A 21,407-nucleotide genomic window follows, 5' to 3' on the forward strand; every position below is an offset into this window, starting at 1 on the left:
ACAAGAAAATCCATAGGTGTCAACACAAAGATGCAAGAAATGTTGGAATTATCTGACAAAGATTTTAGAGCAGCTATCATAAAAATGTTTCAATGGACACTTATGAATATGCTTGAAACAAATTTAAAAAATAGAAAGTTTCAGAAAAAAAAAGAAAGAAAAGAAAAGAACAACCAAAAGGAAATTTTAGAACTGAAAAAATACTATAAACAAAATTTCAAAAATTCAATGAATGGGCTCAAGAGCAGGATGGGAGGGACAGAGAAAAGAATCAATGTATTTGAAGATAAAAGAACAGAAATTCCCAGTCTGAACAACAGATAGAAAACAGGCTGAAAAAATGAACAGAGCTTCAGGAACCTGTGGGGCTAACATAAAGTGTAACATTCACGTCATCAGAGTCCTGGCAGGAGAAGCAAAAGGGGACTGAGCTCAAACAGTATTTAAATAATGGCTGAAAAATTCAATTTGGCAAAAGACATAAAACCTACAGATTCAGGAAGATAGTGAACCCCAAACAAGATAAAACCAAAGAAACCCTCACCAAAATACACCAGAGTCAAATTTCTGAACTCTAAAGAAAAAAAAAAAATCTTGAAAACAATGAGAAAGAAATGACACCTTACCTAGAGGGGAAAAACCATCTAGTTACAGCAGATTTCTCATCAGAAACTTGGGAGGCTACAAGAAAATGGTACATTTTGAAAGGGTTGAAATAAAAGAACTGTCAACCCAAATTCTATATCCAGAAAAAAAAAAAAAATCCCCCTTGAATGAAGGGGAAATCAGGACATTCTCAAATAAAAGAGAACCAAGAGAATTTGTCACCAGCAGACCTACCCTAAGGAACAGCTAAAGGAAGTTTTCTAAACAGAAAGGAATAATAAAAGAAGGAAACCTGGAACATCAAGAAGGAAAAAGAGTAACAGAGTAAAAATAAAGGTAAATACAGGTAATATTAGTATACCTATAAAAATACAGGTAAATTCTAAATTTCCTTTAGAACTTTTTCAATGATGTTTGATGGCTGAAACAAAAATAACACTGTCTGATATGGTTCTAAATTCATGTAGAATATTTAAGATAACCATAAATGGGGGAGTGTAGATGAAAATAAAGTTGGTACACTTCACTCCCAATGGTAAAATAGTGACACCAGTGGACTCCGATGAAATACGTGTCTACGACATCATACAGAGAACAACCACACACTCAATATGGGGCTAGCTGATGGAGTCTGCCTAAACCACAGGCCACGAATGTGGTCTCTCTGCAACTGTATAGCCTAAGACTGGAGATGATGTGTCTGTAGCCTTCTTGACAGAGAAATTAGGGCCCCGGCAGTCAGAGCACAGCCCATCTGTGGCTGGGCGGCGGTGGGGGGGGGACGGTCTACACAAAGTGGCTGCTCCCTCAGAAGACCTACTTCCTCCACACAGCCCATGAGCTCTGAAGAGCTCTGTCCCTACTGGCGTCCAAACTCCCAGTGCACACCCACATCTCCAGCTTCCTGCCTGCACTCCAGGGTATTTACCTACTGTTTACCCAGCAACTCCAGACAAGCTCCCGTCTGGTTAACCCAGTCAACCTCTCTGCTGTTCAATGGCAAAACCACAGCTTCTCCAATGAGGTCTGAACCCATTCCAAGTATGCCCTTTCTTGGGTAATCTCTCTACCCTAGGGTACCACACAGACTTGCCTTATATCTTATAGTTGGTCTTTTATTACAGTTCATCGTTTTTATGTAAAATTTCTGGAGTGTGAACTACTGTGGTTTCTTCCTAATTAGACACTGACTACTACAGAATTCTAGGAGTGGTCTCAGGACACAGATCCCTAAAGATGGAATCTAGAGACTGATTTGGTCATGCCCCTGGACTTGAGTGTGATGCTGAGTTCCTTGCCAATGAGAAATGTGCTGCTTGTAGCCCCTGACACGCAGTGCCATCACAATTAATCAAGCTATCATCTGTGGTTGCCTGTGATAAAGTGCCGACTGGAGCACGTGCCTCGGGAGTTCACGTGGCTCGGGCTCTTGCCACATGGCAGTAATGATGACTACAAGGGCTGCGGTGTGGGATGAATGTTTCTGAATGCCCTTCAGTGCTTACGGAGAGAAAATGACAAGCTCAGGTCTGTTAACTCCCACCTCAAGTCATGGTCTGAGAAGCAGACAGCCTCCAAGACAGCCCTAAAAGAATCTCTTCTTTCTCGTAGCTGCAGGGCTGACATTGCGGAAAATCAAACACAAAATGTAATGGTGCAAGTTGCTGAATTAAAATGGCAGCTGAATTCACAGTCTTGCCGCATTTCTTATGTGAAAATTAGGTCATTAGTGGGGGAAAAAATGAGATCCTTGAAACGTGGAATAAGGACATCTTATTGGACCTCAAGAAATTGACAATGTTGACGTCTGCGTCATCCTGAGTCTCTCTTAGCAGCAGCAACAGATTCCCCTCCAATGTCCAAGACCTGTCTCTATCAACTTAAAAGCCCTGTGATACCCTCCTCGAAAGGAGCTCCTCCTTCTTCTCCGAACCCACCCTAACGACCCCGTTGCCAGAAGACCCCTAACGAGAATCAAGTCTCAGCATGATCAGGTGGACAGGTATACATTGTGACCCAGGAGGAAATAACTTATCCACCAAAAGAGCTGGAGGCCTTTGCTAATACACAGTCACAGAAACATGGGTGCTATTTACGTGGGAACAGATTCTAAGGACACTGAGAAATACATTAGTGAGGAGCCACTTGCGTCTCTGAAAACCTTTGTGGTTGCTATTTTTTCAGGCCAAGTATGGCTGTAGGGGATGCCACCCTTGGGATAGGCTCCTTGATTTCAATGTGATGTCTCAACCCCAGTACAGCAGAGGCCAAGTAGCAGCACTTAGTCGTCAAAGGCAGGTAGGCCATGTCAACCACACAGCAGTAGGGAACGTGTCAGTAATCAGAATTCTTTGGGCCTCAGAGATCTTTAGCAGTGGATGCTTGATCATGGTGTCCCTAAAAGTGAAAAAGGTAGGGGTGCCCTGAGTGGCTCAGTTGGTTAAACATCTGCCTTTGGCTCAGGTCATGATCCCAGGATCCTGGGATCGAGCCCCGTGTCGGGCTCCCTGCTCAGCAGAGAGCCTGCTTCTCCCTCTCCTTCTGCCTGCCACTCTGCCTGCTTGTGCTCTCTATCTCTCTATCAAATAAATACATAAAATCTTAAAAAAAAAAAAAGAGTGAAAAAGGTAGTCAGCCTGCTAGGACACTGCTTGAAGCACTCTAAGTGTGGTAGCAAACAATCTGACTTGAGTCACCAAGTGGAGAATCGTGGCCTTTCATCCAGTTTTCAGACCTAAGTCAGTTCACAGGCCAGAGGCCCCTGAATGACAGGCATGCTAGATCCCCTGAAAGAGGACCCCCACTATTGCCACAAAGACACGCTGCCAATCTTCCTCTTAGCCTTCCCCAGAGAGACCTATGGCCACATACTAGAGTGACAGTAGTTGGAGGAGGAAATAAATACTCGAACTTTTCAGGGAATACTATATAATCCAAGGGTAAAGAACCCAGAGCAGCTGAGGTCCTGCCCTAAGGGCATGGGAACTCTGGAATGGACCATAACCTCACAGCCAACTGCAGAAATGAGGACTGGAATAGCTTTAGGTGTGATCTCTATTCACGCTGTACCGATGGGTCTGTTTACATACACTAATCATCCTCTACTTCTTTATCCTTCTTCATACATTTAGATTTTATGCATGAGTTATTATTGGAGGTTAACTTTATAACTTGGTCTCTAGGGACGAGAATATTCAGGAAGCCCTTGACTGAATTTGAGTAGTAATTAGTATAGCCCATGACGGATGTAACGACTGTTTGTTCTCATTTTGAAAGAGCTAAAACTTCTTCAATTGTAGGAAGGAAAGATGTATCTTGTTAGGCAGAAATATAGAGTTGTTTCATTGTGTTAAGGAAGTGCCAATATGTACATGGAAGCTGAGTGGCCACGGGGGCAGGCCATGTCAGTTATTAATTTATTGCCTGTCAGCGCCAAATGCACCCTTCGACATATGCTATATGATAAACAGTGCAATTCCTTTAAGATTTTAAAGAGGGCACAATGTTAAGGGACATTCCAGGAAGGAGAGGCTTCCTGCAATTTTCGGCAGGGGCCAAGGAGAGGGTCAGTGGTGTGGGTGCAAGGACATCTGCTGGAGCCTACCCCTGCCAAAGTCCCCAGATCCATTGCCCCTGAAATCTTGCAGCCTCAGCCTGACACTAAGCTGTCTGCAGCCCCACACATGGAAACCAAAGCTCCTGCTCAGCCTGCATGTACCCCGCCTATGGCCAGAGAGTCACATGGCTGTGTCGCTCCATCTGCATCCTGTGCACAGCCAACCTGGCTGGGGCGTCCACAGAGAACCACTCCACCTCCCACCCATGCAGCCCATTAGCTCCAAAGGGCTCTGTCCCCACTCGTGCCCAGATTCCCAGTGTACACTCGTGTCTCCTATTGTTCATAACCTGCTGACTGCCTACACTCTGCAAAGTGCCCTATTGTTCACCCAGCAACTCCAGAAAGCTCCAGTCTGGCTAAACCAGCCAGCTTCTCTGTTGTTCGAGAGCCAAGCCATAGCCTCTCCAATGAGGTAGGAACCTCTTCCAAGTTTGTCCTTCCTCTCAATTCTAAAGTACCCTATAAAGTTTCCTTACATCTTATAGTCATTCTCTGCAAAAGTATTACTTCTTGTTTTAACCTTCTCTTGTTTAACCTGTGTAATTTCCACTTCCTGCTGGGACCCAGAATGCCACACCAAGAGAGACCATCTCCCAGGCCATAACACAAACCTTAGTAAGAACTGAAATCATCCAGAGTGTGTTCTCTGCCCAGAATAAAATCAAACTGGACATCAATAACAGAAAGGTAACAGGAAAATCTCCAAACACTTGGAATGAATCAGCATATCATTAAGTAAACCACGTGTTTAAAGACAAAGTGTCAAGGGGAGCAACAACAAACACTGAATGACAGTGAAAATACAGCATCTCAGAATTCGTGGGGTGCAGCTGACACAGTGCTCAGAGGGAAATGTAGAGCACTAAAGGCTTGTATTAGACAAGAGAGCCACAAAGCAATAATCTAAGCTCCTACTTTAAGAACCTAGTGAAAGAAAAGCATCGTAAACCCAAAGCAAGCAGAAGGAAGGAGATAATAAGGAAAAGGAAAGCAATAAATAAAGTTGGTTGAGAAAAATAATAAAGTCAATGAAAGGAAAAGTCTGTTCTTCCAGAAGATCAATAAAATTGATCTTCAGAATTTCTACAAATACTGAGAAAGGAAAAATGAGAGAAGATATGCATTAACAGTATCAGGAAAGAAGCAGGGATATCACTACAGATCCTGTGGATATCAAATGGATAAAAAGGAAATTCTGTGAATAAACATGATACTCAGATAAATTTGATAACCTAGATAAAATGGACAAATTCCTCAAAAAGCACAAACTACCACAATTCACCAAATATGAAAGAGATCATTTGTATAGCACTCTATTAAGTAGACTGAATTTGTCATTTTAAAACTACCAAAAAAGAAGTCTCCAGGCCGATGGCTTCACTGAAGAATTCTACATAATGTTTAAAAAAGAATCAATGCCAATTCTATACAACCTCTTCCAGAAAACAGAAGAGGAGGGAAGACTTCCTAACTAATTTTATTTTTTTATATATAAACAGATTATTATTAAGCTACAACAAGAAGTAACTCTTGCCATTTGTGTGTGTGTGTGTGTGTGTGTGTGTGTGTGTGTGTGTGTCTGCGTTTTTTTTTTTGCAGGCAGGGCTCTTTATTTTTTTTATTATGTTATGTTAATCACCATATAGTACTTCATTAGTTTTTGATGCAGTGTTCCATGATTCATTGTTTGCGTATAACACCCAGTGCTCCATGCAGTACGTGCCCTCCTTAATACCCATCATCGGGCCAACCCATAGGGCCAGCCCATCTCCCCAACCCCCCTCCCATCTGAAATTCTCAGTCTGTTTCCCGGAGTCCATAGCCTCTCATGATTCGTCTCTCCCTCAGATGTCCCCCTCTTCATTTTTCCCTTCCTTCTCCTAATGGCTTCCATGCTATTCCTTATGTTCCACATATGAGTGAAACCATATGGTAACTGTCTTTCTCTTCTTGACTTATTTCACTTAGCATAATCCCCTCCAGTTCCATCCATGTCGATGCAAATGATACCATGTCGATGCAAATGATAACTATTCATCCTTTCTGATAGCTGAGTAATAGTCCATTGTATATATGGACCACATCTTCTTTATCCATTCGTCTGCTGAAGGGCATCTTGGCTCCTTCCACAGTTCGGCTATTGTGGACAATGCTGCTCTGAACATTGGGGTGCATGTGCCCCTTCTTTTCACTACATCTGTATCTTTGGGGTAAATACCCAGTAGTGCAATGGCTGGGTCATAGGGTAGCTCTATTTTTAACTTTTTGAGGAACCTCCACACTGTTCTCCAAAGTGGCTGCACCAGCTTGCATTCCCACCAACAATGTAGGAGGGATCCCCTTTCTCCACATCCTCTCCAACATTTGTTGTTTCCTGCCTTGTTAATTTTTGCCATTCTAACTGGCATAAGGTGGTATCTCAATGTGGTTTTGATTTGAATTTCCCTGATGGCTAATGATGTTGAACATTTTTTCAGGTGTCTGTTAGCCATTCGTATGTCTTCTTTGGAGAAGTGTCTGTTCGTGTCTTCTGCCCATTTTTTCACTTATTTGTTTTTTGGGTGTTAAGTTTGATAAGTTCTTTACAGATCTTAGATACCACTCTTTTATCTGTAGTGTCATTTGCAAATATCTTCTCCCATTCCGTGGGTTGCCTATTTGTTTTGTTGACTGTTTCCTTTGCTGTGCAGAAGCTTTTCATCTCGATGAAGTCCCAAAAGTTCATTTTCGCTTTTGCTTCCCTTGCCTTTGGAGATGCGTCTTGAAAGAAGTTGCTGTGGCCCATGTCGAAGAGGTTACTGCCTATGTTCTCCTCTAGGATTTTGATGGATTCCTGTCTCACACTGAGGTCTTTTCATCCACTTAGAGTTTATCTTTGTGTATGGTGTAAGAGAATAGTTGAGTTTCATTCTTCTGTATATAGGTGTCCAATTTTCCCAGCACCATTTATTGAAGAGACTGTCTTTTTTCCATTGGATAGTTTTTCCTGCTTTGTCAAAAATTAGTTGACATAGAGTTGAGGGGCGGTCCATATCTGGGCTCTCTATTCTGTTCCACTGATCTATGTGTTTGTTTCTGTGCCAGGACCATGCTGTTTTGGTGATCACAGCTTTGTAATATAGCTTGAAAGCAGGCAACGTGATGCCCCCAGCTTTTTCTTTTTCAACATTTCCTTGGCAATTCGGGGTCTTTTCTGGTTCCACACAAATTTTTGGATTGTTTGTTCCAGCTCTTTGAAAAATGCCATTGGTATTTTGATGGGGATGGCGTTGAAAGTATAGATTGCTCTGGGCAGCATAGACATTTTAACAATGTTTATTCTTCCAACAAGCTAATCTAGTTTTACGAATCTACCCGTTACCCTGAAACCAAAACCAAAGACAGCACAAAAGAGAAAACTACGGAGCAATATCCCTCATGGATATAGAGGCAGAATCCTTCACAAAAATATTAGCAAATAGACTCTACAACATAAAAAGAACTATATACCATGGCCAAGGTTTCCAAGGGTATATCGATGGGATCCACCACGTTAACAAAGGAGGAAAATCACATGATCACACCAGTTGATGTAGAAAAAGCTTTCGACAAAAGTCAAAACCTAAATGTGATAAAATCTCTCAGAACATAGAAACAGAGGGAAAGTTTCTCAACTTGACGAGGAACATCTACAAAACATCTACAGCTGATATTACACTTAATGGCAAAAAACTGAAATACTTCCTCCTTAAGACTGGGAACAAGACAAAGATGCCTCTCTTACCATTCCTATTCAACACAGTACTGGAAGTCCCAGCCAGTGTGATAAAGCAAGAAAGGAATGAGAGACATATGGATAGGAAAGGAAGAAATAGAACTGTCCCTTTTTGCAGATGACATGATTGTCTATGTAGACAATTCCAAGAAATCTACCAAAAAATTCCTAGAACTAATAAATTCATCAAAGTCACATGATAAAAGTTCAGCATACAAAAGTCAATTTTACTTTTATAACTAGCAAGGAACAACCGGAAACCAAAGCTTAAAATACAATGTCATTTACAATCACTCAAAAAACTGAAATAGTTAGGTATAAGTCTAATGAAACCTGTACAGGACCTATCTGCTGAAAAGTGCAAAGCACTAATGGAAAAACGCAAAGAAGGTCTAAATAAAGAAGGAGATATTGTGTCCACAGAGTGGAAAACTGACCTTAGCAAAGAAGTCCATTCTCTCCAGACTGACACACAGGCTCAAGTCAGTTCCTACCAAAATTCCAGTAAGACTTTTTATGGGCATAGACAAGACTATTCTAAAATTTATATAGAAAGGTAAAAGAACTAGAATAACGCAATTTTGAAAAAGGATAATAAAATGGAAAGAATAAAATCAGTCTACCTGATTTGAAAATGTATTACACAGCTACAGTAATCAAGACTATTGTATTCTCAGAGGAACAGACATGCGGATCAACAGAACAGAATTTTCTTAAAAAACAGAATTAAACCCACATGAATATACCCACCTGATTGTGAACAAAGGTTCAAAGACAATTCAGTAAAGGGAGTATGTAACTTTTTCAGCAACTGACATGCATAGGTACAAAAAATAAAGGTCAGCCTCAACCTCACATCTTATGTAGACAAAAATTAACTCAAAATGTGAAACAGGCTTGAATGTAAAATGTAAAACCAGAAAGCTCTAGAAAAAAACACTGGAGAAAATCTTCAGGATCTAGGGCACAGGAAAGACTTTTCAGGGGTAACTGGGTGGCTCAGTTGATTAAGCGTCTGCCTTTGGCTCGGGTCATGATCCCAGGGCCATGGGATCCAGCCCCGCATAGGGCTCCCTGCTCAGCAGGGAGTCTGCTTCTCCCTCTCCCTCTGCCCCTCCTCCTGCTTGTGCTCTCTCTCTCTCTCTCTCTAAAAAAAAAAAAAAGAGTTTTCAGACCTGAGCTGAAGATGAAAAATCTTTGCTCTGTGAAAGCCCCTACCTATAAGACAGTAAAAACAATACCTACAGACTCACAAGCTTGTGAAATGTTCAACATTACTATCTATCAGAGAAATACAAATTAAAACCACAGTGAAATATCACTGCACACCTGTCAGAATGGCAAGAGCAAAAAACAGTGACACCACCAAACACGGGTGAGGATGTAGAGCCACTAGACACATTGGCATGTGAGTGTGGAATAGTACAGCCATTCCGGAAAAAGCGTGGGGCAGCTTCAAAAAAAAAAATTAAAAATACAACTACCACTCAACCCAGGGATTATAGTCCTGGGCATTTATCCCAGAGAAAGGAAAAGTTCTGTCCACAAAAAATCCTGTACACAAATATCTACGGCAGCTTTATTTATAAGAGCAAAACACTGCAATCAGCACAGACGTCCTTCAACAGACGAATGTTTAAACCAACTGTGGTATATCCCCATCACAGACTACTACTCAGCAATAACAAGGGGTGAACTATTAATATACAGAACGGCTGGGATGACTCTCCAGAGAATTATGCTGAGCATGGAAAGTTAATCCCCAAAGGCTACACGCTGTGTGAGTCTATTCATGTCACATTCTTGAAGTGACAAATTCTAGAACTGGAGGATAGATTAGTGGTTCCCAGGAGTTAAGAGGAGGCGGGCAGAAGAAAAGTGAGCATGACCATGAGGGAGGGATACCTGTGATGATGGAAATGGTCTGCAACCTGGCCAGACCAACATCAATATCCTCGTTGTGATCTACAAGACATTACCACTGGGGGAAGCTGGATAAAAGCTACATGGGTCTTTCTGCATTATTCTTACAACCACACGTGAATCTACAATTCTCTCAAAACAAAAGGCTAGTTTATTAAAATAATAAATACTAAGTAAGAAAATAAATAAATAACTGAAATAGGAACCACCTTTCCGGTGTGTGAGTCAATGTACTTGATGCAGCCCCTGTAGTTTCCCTAAACTAAAAAAACATGTCCCTAGCCCGGAGTGCCACAAGGCTCCCCTTGGGGAAACAGACTCAATGTGTATCATTTCCCTTGAAGTGGTCTTCTTTGTACCAACCCCTCTTCCTGATGTACTCTTATATTCGAAGGACATTGGACATCACTACCGTATATGGAAAAGCTCCGCCATGGCTCTGAATACCAAGTGGTCATCATGAAACCACAGCTAAAGCAATGAAGGTCTGCAAAGACTGCTTACTTGGTTGCAAGCCAAAGCAGAGAAAAGGCTACCTCCTGACGCCCCAAACGGGCCTTGCAGAAACTCCCCACCGGTGTGGTCATTCCAGGGCCTCTCGGCCACCACCGCAGTGCCACACCCAGAAGGGCCACGTGGCTGCTGGAATCCCCAGACTCCAGAGACAACACCTGTCTTTGAGTCTGCTGCAACCAACAAACCCTGTGACTTCGAATAAGCCACCCAACTTCTCCAAGACGAGCATTCCTAAGAGGTAGGGTTCATGTCCACTTTTTAAAGAACTGGAAACACAGCAGATGTGATTGGTGTGTGCACAGCAGGTACTCCACGTTTTAGAATTTCCCTCTTAATCAAACAGAATTCCCCACCTCCCTTCTGCAAGCTTGGTTCTCTGTGTACGTGTTTACAATCTCCACCAGGAGAAAAGTCTCTGCCCGGTACCCATTTGCCTCTTGTGGCCTCATTTCCCATAGGCCACCATGCAGCAATCATTTAGGTTCTTCTGGATGACACTGATCACATGATCTCCTCCCCTGTGACCGCACACCTCCCCCGACTTCTCAGCCAAGGTGCAACTAAGGAAGCCCATCTTCATCCCCTGACTTCTCGGGATCTTCCCACAGCCCCCAGGATGGCTGCAGGATCTCCACACTCGCTCTAACAGACATCAGCCTTGGGGTCCGAAATGCCTGCTCTTATCTGGGGTGGTAGAATTAGGCACATTATTTTAAACCTGCCCTGACGTTGATTCTGCTTTTCCCAGCCAGCCGACGCTATCATTTTTCTAGCTCGCATCCTGTCCCTCACTGCATTTTGGTAGATAACATCTCTGGTTTCATTCTTACAGAAAGATTTGCTACGGGAACAGAGAAGCACATTACCTCTCAGAGCACGGCTCCATGGCTTATCTGACAGACCCTGCAGCTCTCAGCTATTTTGGACACTGGGAAGCCAAATATGTGTGTAAATACGTGGTCCAGGGTCCATGGTCCCTTGTAAATCTCACTGACAAATGCTACCCTTGGGTGATCAGTACAAGTGCTATAAATAGGATCTGTATCAAATACCTTTTTAGAATCTACTGTACACTTAGTTTTGCAAACTCTTGGGCCAACATAACTAATATTTCTAAACAATTCACACCTTCATTTTAATTAGGTCTACCATTGGAAAAAACTGCTTACAAAGCCACAAATTTCCTATAGGTTGTTTTTATATTTAGTCAAACACGGATTGTAGACCTGGTTTCCGACAGCCATTATGAATTGCAATAAATATTTTGACAAAAGCAGCAGTGCTGTTAAGCACACAAGAGAATTACTGAACTGGGTCAGACCCAGTTTTATGTGGTATTTCTTTTTAACTGCATGCTTGAAGATAAATATACCATTAAGAACACACGGTAAAAAAAAATTTTTTTTTTGGTTTTTTTAAGCTGTCATCTTCAATATGCTTATCTCATGGGACATGTTACATACCTTTATGATGATTTTCAGCCAGTGATGCTCCGAGTCAAACACAAATGACCCGGCCAGAAACTGAGAAGATATCCATAGTTCCAGAAAAGACGTGGGGCTGGCCCCTCCGAGGACAGAGGGGATCAAACACCCTCCTCCCACTACACGTAGGGAGTTTGCGACTCTTTGCTGAGAACGTGTCTGAGGCATCTTCCATCATCCCCACTCTGCAGGCAGCATCTCAAAGCACAGAGAGATGCTCCCTGCATCTCAGAAAATAAAGCAAAAGAGGATGGCTCCCCCATTGCTTGGCCTTTGAGTCAACTCTGTGTTTAACTGAGAAAAGCAGCATTTTGAGCAGCATGGAGGAGACTCGAGCAGAGACGAAACCCGGGCTGGCTCAGAAATAGGAAGTACCTTATTTTCTATACGTTACTTAATGTCACAGTAGCAGCCCTTAGAAAACAGGAAGAGATAGACACAGACAGGGGAAAAAACAGAGCCACAGCTCACATCTAGTAATTGTGACTATTGCTCTAATAACCCATAAACAGAGCCTGCCCCCTGCACTACGGAGGGGGGGTGGTTTTCTGGGCAGGCTAGTAGCAAGCAAAGCCAGCATGGTCCCCTTCCCAGCTGTGGGCTTGGAAAGAGCATCTGCACAGCCTCCACATGCACATCCGGAGCTTCCCGAGGGCCCAGAACAAGCATTTCCACTGCGGGTGATGATGGTGGGAGACCTCACAAGGATCTCTGTGGTGCTGCCTCCACTTACAACTTCGATATTTTGTTCAACCTGGAACTCTGTGCATTCATTTTTATTTGTAACACACTGCATTGAACTATTCTCCCAATGACTGCATTTTGGGTGCCCCTTAAGTTGTGCACCCATGGTGAGTCCCCCTCTCTCCCCACAACTTTGGAAGGAGCAAACATGACAGCGATGGAGGGGGAAAAACACAGTTGCTCTAAGTGGTGGAGGCTGAGAGCAAAATGGGGTACACTACTGGAAAAAAGTGCCTTCCAAGGAGAGACAGGGCTGCCCGGATGCAACTCTGGCCACGTGGACCGGGGCGTATTAACTCCTTTAGGCTGGTGTCCCGTTGCTCTGAATGTGCCAGTTTTTCACTGGGAGAGGGAGGCTTCCTTGCCCCACTCTACCATCAATAAAGTCCAGCTGGTCAAATATCTAAGACTCATGTTCAACTGGGTAGGGTTTGGGGGCAAATTTCATCTGGGTGAGTGATCTAGGCTTTGGAAGAACCAAATGATACAGATTCACGTGGCCTCCACTCCCCATCCACCCAACATCAATGAGCAGGCACCTCACCGGCTGTGCCAGAGGCCACAGCGAGCATGCAGTTGAAAATGGGAAAGTGACTGACGCAGAGCCAACTTTGATGCAAGCAGTCCACTCAAGCGAGACGGAACTCAGCGGGCATGTGTGGCACAGCCACACCTCCGTGTCCCGTCCCCCCCCCCCCGAGACCACCGGACATCTCCAGAACCCAGCAGCCAGGAGTAAATACCTGCCTGGCTCTGACACCATCCATTCTGATTTGTTGGTGCTTGCACCTCTTCTGTTGTTAAATATTGTAAGAAAGATTCCTGGCCACAACAGACATACAAACAAAACTTTGCCAGAGCCCAGAGGAAGAGGGTTTCAGGAGCCTTCCTGGAGGAAATGACAGATGAGCTGGGCACTGCCAGATGTGTAAGAGTTTGATGGTCAGAAGTGGCATCAGGAGGCAAGCTGGGAAGGCCGGAAAGCTCACAGAGGCCAAAGACTTCTGCATGCTCCACTGACCAACAGGGAGAGGGCCACGGGCAGCCATGGACGAGGAGAGCATGGGGGATACTGGAAACACAAGCTGGCATGAGCCAACAAGACACCCAAGCTCTCATGGTGAAGACAAGGGCCTTGCCTGACTTCAGAGAGGGCCCCGGCAGCTTAAATGCTGTGGAAAAGGAGGGACCAAAGCAGAAAGGGGTGAGGCTCCCTGGGACACTGCCACCCCCATTCTCTGCGGGGTCTGGCCCAGATGTGTCCCCAGGCTTGCTTAAGGAGGCCCTCAAGGACAAATCTGTCTCTATATCCTAAAAGGACTTTAATTTGCCTTTTTTCTCCAAAGTAACAGTCTGAACACACTTCATTAAGATAAACTAACAAAGAAGATTCCTGTACAAGAGCTAAAACATTGATTAAAAAACAGTAACAACAAAAAAAACCCTTTGGAGTTGACTGAAAACAAATGTCGACAATGACCTGATCAACAAAAGGGGGTGCATCCATACAAGGGACCATCATTAGGCAACAGAAAAAAAAAATGAAGTCCTGACACGTGCTATCATGCAGACGACCTTTGGAAACGTTATGCTAAGTGAGAGAAGCCAGACACACAAGGCCCCATGTTGTGGGCTTCCATCTCTAGGCAACGTCCAGAACAGGCAACCTCAGAGACAGAAAGTGGATCTGGGGTCGCCACAGGCTGGAAGAGTGGGGGGAAGGACTGCTAATGGGTACCAGGTTGATTTTGGGGGTGCTGAAAATGCTCTGAAACTAGATCATAGTGGTGACTGCACAACTGTGTGAATATATTAAAAACCACTCAACTGTACACTTTCAGAGCATGATTTCATGGTGTGTGACTCGTGCCTCAATGTAACAATAATCACTCCCCAGCCAAGCTTCAGAGAGCCACGACATAACTCTCTAGAGCGGGTACAGAGAGCCGGTGAGCTCGGCATTGGCAATAGTCACCAAAAAAAGAAAAGAAACATAATTTCCAAAGAATGGTGAACTTGCTTTCTCCAGCCTTTTTTTCCCCAAGGAAACAAACAGAAAAGATCTATCCCTCACTTGCCAGGAGCAAGTTTCACTTGGCAATGCCACAGTCTTCCGTGACTGCTCTTGAGACAAAGCTAGCATGTGCAGCTACAGGCAGCAGCAGCAGCAGAACCAGAGGGAGACACCGGACACCCCGGGGGTCCCGGTGAGATCAGGCGGAAGAATCACATGCACATATTCCTGCTGAGAAACCGCAGCCGGGAGCAGAATGATCCGCTGCCTCTGGGGTTCACTCTCAGGACCTTCCCCAGGCCCCGAGTGTGCCGTCCCATGGCAGAAAGAGGAAGGGAGAGGCACTGGCTGCAGTCGGCCCCCTGCCATCCCAGACTGCCTGGGGACTGGCCCGGCCTCCCCGGCAAGCAGGGCACAAAGAAGTCATACCATTGCCTCCTGAGTCAAGCCAATAGAGGCTGCCAAACTGGTCCCCAGCTGCTGCCCCTCTCCCCACGCCCTGCCACCTGCCGTTCTCGGCCCCCCTCCGGCGGCCCTCTTCAAAGCACTGGATGGACCTAGAACAGTGCCCACCTAGCACAGCGTCACAGTCCCAAAAGTATGCACCAAATAAATGTCTGTTAGTTTCAACATGGTATGCGAAGAACCAAGGCCACACAAGGCTGAGCAAGACAGAAGCCATCCCTTCCTCTCTGCAAACTCTCCCAAGATGGACACGCACAGCCCATCTCCTGCTCTGCACGTGCAGCCCTCCTCGGGCCGCGTGCCCCATGTGCCACCAGCGCTTCCTCTCTGCCAGGGCTTCGTGCACGTCCTGCCGTATAGCCAGCGCGGTGCTGGGCACAGAGGCAGCCCTCAAGCAGCACCTGCTGAGTGACGAGCCCTACCAAATCCCTCGCTCCCTGGGCCAAACCCAGACCTTGCACCGAGAGCCTTACAAATATACACACCAGGCAGGACCCGCCTGACACGGAAAGCCCAAGGCTGGCCTCTCCAGTGGGCAGGGGGCAGTGGGACAGGCAGCTCTGGGGCTCTACGACGAGTCCCCCTGGGGACATGCACACTTGGATTTGCATTCAAGCCCGGTGGTCTCGGGGTTCAACTCCCTTCTGCGTCCTCCGCACACTATCCTGTCAGAAGAGGTTTGTAATCACAATCCATGTGGGCTGGGAAATGAGGTGTACCTGTCGAGCCCCTTCGGAAAGGAGCACTCCACAGATGTGTGACCTCGTGCTGACGGCTGCTGTTCTCATTTCTGTGCAGATAGAAAACGGCCCCCCCGAAGGGTAATTGCGCGAGTGCCCCATGCAATTATCTGTCTGCACGTCCTCGGGGCCACTTAAACAATGTTTTTATTTAAAACATGATGCATCCAGCCAGTTTTTGATTATCCATGGTAATGGGGGTCAAGGATCAGCTGAATAATTGAAATGGAAACTTGATTCCCACCGAGAGTTTCCCTCTCCCCCACCTCCTTCCTTCCTTCCGCAGAGGAGAGAGGCGCTGTGGGACCGTGGAAGGGGCGCTGGGCTGGCGGCCGCATCCCAGCCCTGGCCAGGACTCTGTGACTGACTTTCTGGGGGACGTGGAACAACGCCCTTCCCTTCGGGGGCTGTGATGGGAAGGGGCCGGACCGCAGAGCGCCTCAGCACCGAGCTGTACGGCACCTTTATGCATAGTCATAACAGATTTCTTCAAACTGACTTGCTTTCATCACTTACTATGTCCCAAGCAGTATCATTACTATAATAATAATAATAATAATAATAATAATGGACGTGGGCCTCATACATTTTTGTGATGTCCATTAAAATAACTTCCTAATAAGCATTATGCTTTTTTAAAAGGGTCTTTCGAAAGGTAACAAGCAGAACTTCACTGACGTCCTTGTGACTCACAAGACAGTTTCCCCCGAACCGTCCTGCTCCCATCTCCCTGAGCAGCGAGGCTATTTGGGAACAAGTGCCCCCCTTCCCTGATCCTTTCCGGAACAGCTCCCATCACGCTGATGGAGATGGCTCCATCAAGCCAGCTCCCGCCTCGCACCGCCTGTGATTGCGGCGTCGGGGGAAAGGTACAAAGCCTCCCAGGGCCCATTACACCCGATGTTCTCCTGCAGTAATTGCCAGCTGCCGTTCATGTCCCCAAACCATCGCCCCTGGCTGCCTGAGTGACAGATGAAAAGCGAGGGGAAGGCAGGGCGTTTTGTTTCCCTACAAATTGTATCCCTATTTAGGAAGACGCGATGCGGCTCCGGAGCACTTCGCTATCAGACTTTTAATCACAGAGTGTAAAAATGAAATCATTTCCAGCACCTGAAGTGATTTTGCTGGCGTCACCCACTGTTTCTGTAGATTAATTTTTTAGAGCAGAAAGAAAAAGCCTTACATTTCAGCTGTAATAAGAAAAACTGGCTCCCCCCACCCCCCGCACTTCCAAAAGTTTCTTATGTAAGGACTTTTGTTTATTTTTTTTTTAAGGGAAGAGTTCACTGGTCCAGATGGGGAACAAAACGGCAGGGTTAAGACCCCACCACACCCCACCACTTGGGAGACTGGCTAATCAGTGTCTTTTGGATGTATTTACAAAAACAATATGTTTAAACATTTCAATAAACAGATTAAAACACAGATTTGTATATTAGCCTCTGCCAGCTGCCTTTCCAAGCCAAGAATCCTTTTGTCCTTATGAAACCAAATGATGATTGTTCCTCGAATCCAAGGCCTGGCCTGAGAGACCCTGGACCTTCCTGGAGACTTGGTTTTCTCTTCCTCTTGGTGGCCTCTGATCTCACGTTCTGGCTTTATTTCCCACTGTCCTATCCTTTGGGTGTGTTCTTACTGTAAGTTCCCCCAAAGCCTTTTTGGAAGGAAGTAGAGCTCGAGTAGTAAGCCACCCAATTTCCCTGCAAAGCCCGAGTCCAGAGTCCCATCCACATCCAGAGGGAAGAGCGGGCGTGACCTCGAGGTCATGCTTCCAGCAGCACAGAGGCCTCCAGCCCCCAGCAGGACTTGCATTTAAGTGCTGGGGATTTTAGGGGCTTTGGTTGAGCACCAGGGAAAACACAGGCCTCGTCCACACCTTCCTCAGACTGCCATCACTCCCTACCCACAGGACAGCTTTTTCAGCACCTCTCTCAAGACCAGGCTCTGAGGATGAAGTCTACCAATGTGGGAGAATTCGCCCCTTCACTCAGGGTCCCCAACCCATCTCTTAGCATTCCCAGTGGATGAGGGTTCCTGGAATTAAGAGATAAAGCTACCTCACCGATCCTGGAAACCAGCAACGTCAAGTGCGGGTGCGCATGTCCCTTCCCCTCCTGGCACCCACGGTTACTCGGTCACGGCACCTTCTCCACAGAGCTAGGCGTCAGAAGCCTCTTTATCTGACCTCTAGAAGATCATCCCCATTGAGATTCTGTACTTGAGCTGAAACCAATCGGCCACCTCCTCATTGTAAAGATCACAGAAGGGGGACCAGAACCCACCTCCCACCAGAGCCCACGCCATTCCCCCAACACCAAACTCTGGCTGCCACTATTTTTGTCACGGTGTTAACTGCACACACGTGTAGATGCAGACACACGTCCAGGTACGTGTGCCCATGGCTTTGTCCAATCTGTTCCTTCACTTCCCACTGTCTTGAGAGACTTTTTTCTTCACTAAACAGCTCTTTACTCTTTCATGTGATGCATAATCAAGATAATTGGGGTGGGAAAAAGACAAAGTCCAAACAGGCAGATACTAACCCCAAAAAACCAATGAAAAAAAGAAGCCATTACCCCTCCCAGGTGTCTGGGAATTTGCATCCAACAGGTACATATTCACCACCTATGCTTGAGTACCAGCCAGGTTCTAAACGCTGTTCTACATCAGAGGATCAGGGGAAAATGAGACAGACGAAGTCCTTGCCTTCGTGGGGCTGACATTTCAATGAGAAACATCATCATAACTACGAAAACACATCAATGAGTGGAGTGATCTCAGACAGAAATGAGCGGGATGAAGGCAGAAAACTGGAGTGGTTTGATGAGGGGTGAGGGAAAGGGAAGGAGGAGCATGCCTGGGAAGAGAAGAAATAGAAGAAAGATTCATCCATGAGGAAACATGAGGGCACCAAGTTCCAGACAGAGGGAGCTCTACGTGCAAAGGCCCTGAGGCAAGCACTCCCTTGGCAGGTTAAGACCAGCAGAAGGCTAAGGGCATGCAGGGTAATAGCAAAGAGGAGAGAGCTGGAAGACAGGCCAGAGGGCAGGCAGATGACAGATGATGCAGAGCTTTTTAGGCCACAGGAAAAATTTTATTCTAAGAAGCATCAGACAAGGTGTGGAGGTGGGGAGAGCAATTAAGAGAAAGAGCAGGGTCAGAACAAAGGAAGGAATTTCCATAGCGTCTACATGAGAGAAAGTGAATGGAAAAAGAAAGAAGAAATTTTACAAGTGCTGCTGTGGATCATGCTTCCACCTCCCAGGGCTGAAAAAATCCAAGCAAAGAAGCGCACACTATCAAGTCACTTCCTGTTTTCTGCCCCGGACCTGGTGCGCATAGAGCCGCTCGGAGACTAGACCGCACAGTGCCCATTCTAAAGGGTCAGATGTGCATCCGTGGGGTGGACCAATAGGTGTGGCTACACGGGTGCGCATCGGTGGAGAAGTCCACACACTGGACGCATGTCTCCCTGTCCCTGCGTGGGAAGAATGGATCCAGGCTGTTTAAATGTTCCTTCTTCTATGAGGCACAAACCAACTGGCTCAGGCCGTGGGGACCGCCTCCCCTTCCAGGCTCCCGTGGCAGAGGGCACATCCTTCCTCACACGCTCAGCGCTGCGTGCCGTAACAATGAGTTTACGCATCACTTTCTCTCACTAGACGAAGTACTCCTTAACAATAGGGACAAAACGTCACTTTCTTAGCCTAGCCCCAAGTAGGTGCTTGGTAAGCAACTGCTGAGCAAGGCCTCCCAGCTGTGCAGGGAGAGCCAGTGCTGCCCGCGGCTTCTGCAACGAGTTCGCAGCAGCACCAAGCAGCAGGGCAGGACGTCCCTCCCGGAGGCTCTGCTGGCCCAGGCATCTTCCCACAGAGTCCTCATCCCTCTACAGGGACACCCCACCTCTGACCTGCCCTTCACTGGGTGTGCTGGGGGGCCCTCGGGACCATCGACCATGTCCGTCCAGCCTCCCAATCAGGGCTTGGCAGCTGGGAGACCCACGCTGTCTGGGCAGCGTCCAGCACAACTAAGCTCTTCACCTTGTGGGCCTCTTTCAGTGAAGCAATCTGCGCCTCCTGCCAAACCTTCTGCTCCCCGGGAAGCGCAGCCTGTGCAGATGTGCCTGGCCCAGTGAGGAGAGCCAAACAGAAATCAGCCCTGACCTCCTCCAAAGTCAGCCAGTGGCTCTGGGGCACGCTTAATACCCTGTGGACTCCTTCTCCTTGGGTCCACTTGCACAGAATTTGGCTCAGAGGGGAAGAACTCAGAGCGTGAGGGCTAGCAGCCAACGCACGTGTTCTTCCAAGGAAGGTGGTGGGGAGACCGAGGGAGGGGTGAACTCAGGAACAGGGTCTGCATGACACGCTGCTCCAGGTGCTAAGCTGTGAGGCACTCAGCAGGTTAAGGATAACAATGGTGGCCAAGCAGGACTTTGGTCAGACCGTCTGGCCACAGTCAATGACAGCCATTCCCTACCTTCACCCTGGTCCCTCACAGATCCACTCCCCACTCCACAGCCAAAGGGACAATTCTCAAACACACAATTCCATGACCTCACACCGGTGATGACCCCTTGGTGCCCATCACTCTTGGAACTCAGCCATCTGCTCCGCCTGCACGATCCATGGGCGCCGGCCTCCACCACCTCCCTAGTTCCTCTCCAAACCTCTCATCTTGCTTCCGTATCCCAGCCACACTGGCCAGGCAGCAACTCACGCTCCAGCCCATGTCACTGCGCCCACTAGCCCTTCAGCTCTCAGTCAGTTCCCAGCTCCTCAGGGGGAGCCTGCTGGGATGCCCACTCCCAGACCAAGCCAGACCCCACACTCACCACAGTTCTAACGACGCGTTACATGTGTCATGACTTGCTAAATGACAAAAAGCCCATAGGCTGGGGACCCTTCTGCTCTGTCCCCAGCTCCAAGGCTGTGGCCCTGCATGAGTGAGTAAATGGACGCATCATCTACCCAAAGTGGACAGCTCAGACCACCCCCCACCCCCCGCTCCTGCTTACGCTGCTCCCTCAGCCTGGAGCTCCCACAGCTTACTGTTCATCAGAATAGATCCAAACGCTGCCTCCCCAACAATGGCCTCGGGGTCCCCCCAGCTGGAAGCAGTCCCCTCAGCAGCACATCCTCTGTGGCACTTTGGGGTACGTCTTCACCCATCTCCCACTGTAATGAATGTAGCTTGGTTTCCTGAGTTCTAGGACCTTCAAAGGTGAGAGCCACACATTTCGTATTGCCGTGCCCCTTGTGGCACCTGGGGTGGCACCAGCAATGACTCATAACAGCAGAAACTTATTGGGCAATAGGCCACCACGCCTCTGAACTGTGGTGTGAGGTAGGCGGCCATCATGCCCACCGTTTCACAGATGAGGAAAAGGAGGCTCGCACAGGTGAGGCAACCTGACCCAAACACTCAGCCAGGCATCAGCAAAGACACCCTTTAGACCCAGGCTGCCGGCCCCACCAGCTTGCGGAGTCATGAAACCAAGCTCCCTCGCTCAGCTAACAAGCGGGAGGGGCAGGACGCAACCCAC

Source organism: Ursus americanus, chromosome 22 (assembly GCF_024610735.1).
Source record: "Ursus americanus isolate L20-20 chromosome 22, mUrsAme1.1.p, whole genome shotgun sequence".
In the NCBI taxonomy this organism is placed as follows: Eukaryota; Metazoa; Chordata; class Mammalia; order Carnivora; family Ursidae; genus Ursus; species Ursus americanus.